Raw genomic sequence first — 3,408 nt, forward strand, 5'->3', positions numbered from 1 at the left:
ACAAGGGTCATGGAGCATTGTGCTGAGAAAGGCATAGAGCATTGTGATGACAAGGGTCAAAGTGCATTGTGATGAAAAGTTCATGGAGCATTGTGGTTAAAATGGTCACAGAGACTGTTGATGATGAGGGCATGGACCACTGTGATGACAAAGGTCATGAAGCATTGTGATGACTGGAGTCACGGAGCATTGTGATGACAGGGGTCATGGAGCATTGTGATAACAAGGGTATGGAGCATTGTGATGACAAGGGCATGGAACATTAGTCTAATAAGTTTCAAGGATTGTTGCGATGACAGTTGGAATGGTGCATTGTGATGACAAGGGCATGGAGCATGGTGATGACCAGGTCATGCAGTATTGTGAAGACAGGTGTCAGGGAGCATTGTGATCACATATGTAATGGCCCATTATGATGTTGATGTCATGGAGAATTGTCATGGCAAGTGTCATGGAAGATTCTGAGGACAAAGGTAATGGAGCTTTGTGATGACAATGGCTTGGAGCATTGTGATGACAAGCGTCAGTGAGCATTGTGCTGAGAAGTGCATGGAGAATTGTGATGACAAGCGTCATGGAGCATTCTGATGAAAAGCTTGTGGAGTATTTTGATGACAATGGCATGGAGCATTGTGATGAAAACGGCATGGGGCATTGTGATGACAGGCATCATGGAGCGTTGTGAAGACAAGTGTTATGGAACATTGTGATCACAAGTGTTTGGAGCATTGTGATGACAGAGGTCATGGATCATTTTGATTTCAAGGAGCATGGAGCATTCTGATGAGAAGGGCATGAAGCAATGTGATCCCAATGTTCATGGAGGATTGTGATGACAATGGAAATGGAGTATTGTGATGACAAGCGCATAGAGCATTGTAATGACAAGGTCATGTAGCATTTTGCTGACAAAGGCATGGAGCATTGTTATGACATGTGTCATGGAGCACTGTGATGACAAGCGTCAAGGAGCATTGTGAATACAGGGGTCATGGAGCATTGGGATGACAAGGGCATAGATCATTGTGATGACAAGGGTCATGGAGCACTGGGCTGAAAATGTTCATGGAGAGTTGTGATTACAGGTGTCATGGAACATTGTGACGACAAGGGAACGGAGCATTGTGAAGACAAGAATCCCGGATCATTGTTTTGTCAGGTGTCATGGAGTGTTGTGATGACTATGGTCATGGTGCATTGTGATGATATTGGCAATGGAGCATTGTGAAGAGAAGGTCGTGGAGCACAGGGCTGAAAATGTTCATGGATTACTGTGATGACAGGGATCATGAAGAATTGTGATGACAAGGGAATGGATCATGGTGATGAAAAGGTCCTGGAACATTGTGAAGAAAAGACCATGGAGACTTGTGATGGCAAGTCTCATGGAGCATTCTGATGAAAAGGGGCATGGAGCATTGTGCTTACAGGGGTCTAGGAGCATTGTGATGACTAGGGCATAGAGCATTGTGATGAGAAGGTCATGGAGCATTCTGATGACATGCGTCATGGAGTTTTGTGATGACAAGGGCATGGAGCATTGTGATTACAGGGACCTTGGAGGATTATGATGAAATGGTCATGGATCATTGTGATGAAAAAGGCATGGAAACTTGTCATGACAGGGTTCAAGGAGCATACTGACGACACGTGTCAGGGAGCATTTGTGATGACAAATGTATTGAGAATTGTGATGACAAGATCATGGAGCATTGTGATGAGAAGTCCATGGATAATTGTGATGATGAGCGTCATGGGGTGTTGTGATGATATGTGTTATGCAACATTGTGATCACAAGGGTTTGGAGCATTATGATGACAGAGGTCATTCAGAATATTGATTTCATTGTGATGACAACAGCGTGAAGCATTATGATGATGGGTATGGTGCATTGTGATGACAGGGTTCATGGAGCACTAAGATGAAAAGGGGCATGGAGCATTGTGATTACAAGGGTCTTGGAGCATTGTGATGACAGATTTCATGGAGCATTGAGATGAAAATGGGCATGGAGCATTTTGATTACAAGGGACTTGGAGCATTGTGATGACAAGGGCATGGAGCATTTTGATGAGAAGGCCATGGAACATTCTGATGACATGCGTCATGGAGCTTTGTGATGACAAGCGCATGGAGCATTGTGATTTCAGAGGTCTTGAGTATTGTGATAAAAAGTATCATGGAACCTTGTGATGACTAGGCCGTGGAACATTGTGATGGCAGTTGTCAGGGTGCATTGTTATGACAGGGGTAATGGAGAATTGTGATGAAAAGGGTATGGAAATTTGGTCTGAAATGTTTCATGGATTATTGTGATGAGAGTAGGCATGGAGCATTGTGAAGACAAGGGCACGGAACACTGTGATACATGGGTCATGCAGGACTGTAATGACAAGGCATGGAGCATTGTGATGAGAAGCTCATCGAGCATTGTGATGACAAGTGTCATGGAGCTGTGTGATGACAAGGGCATGGAGCAATGTGATGAGAGGGTTCAAGGAGCATTGTGATGACAATCACATGGAGCATTGTGATGCCAAGTGTCTTGGAGCTTTGTGATGACAAGGCATGGAACATTTTGATGAGAAGGGCAGGGAGCATTTTGATGACCAGCTCATGCAGCAATTTGATAAAAAGTATAATGGAACATTTTGATGGCAGGGGTTATAGAACATTGTGATGTCAGGGGTCTTGGAGCTTTGGTATGGAATGGGTCATGGAGCATTTTGATGACAGGGTTTATGGAATATTGTGATGGCAAGGGTCATGGAACATTGTGATGATAAGGGGATGTAGCATTGTGATGACAGGGTCATGGAACATTGTGATTACAAGGGTGAGGGTGTATTGTGATGACTAGTATTGGAACATTGTGATATCTCTGGTGAGAGAGCATTTTGATGAGAAGTGCATAGACTATTGTGATTACAAGGTTTATGGAGCATTGCAATGACAAAGTTTAGAACGTTGTGATGAAATGTTCGTGGCACATTGTGATGACAATGGTCTTGGAGCATTGTTCTGACAAATACATGGAGCATTGTGATGACAAGTTTCTCAGAGAATTGTGATGAAAAGTTCATGGAGCATTGTGGTTTCAAAGATCACAGAGCCTTGTGATGACGCGGGCATGGACCACTGTGATGACAAAGGTTATGAAGCATTGTGATGACTGGAGTCACGGAGCATTGTGATGACAGGGGTCATGGAGCATTGTGATGACAAGGGCATGGAGCATTGTGATGACAGTGGCATGGAGCATTGGTCTGACAAGTTTCATAGATTATTGTGAAGAGAGTGGGCATGGTGCATTGTGATGAGAAGGTCGTGGAGCATTGGGCTGAAAATGTTCATGGATTATTGTGATGAAAGTGGTCATGGAGCATTGTGATGACAAGGGCATGGCA

This window comes from Mesoplodon densirostris, unplaced genomic scaffold, assembly GCF_025265405.1.
Source record: "Mesoplodon densirostris isolate mMesDen1 unplaced genomic scaffold, mMesDen1 primary haplotype scaffold_37, whole genome shotgun sequence".
Lineage (NCBI taxonomy): Eukaryota > Metazoa > Chordata > Mammalia > Artiodactyla > Ziphiidae > Mesoplodon > Mesoplodon densirostris.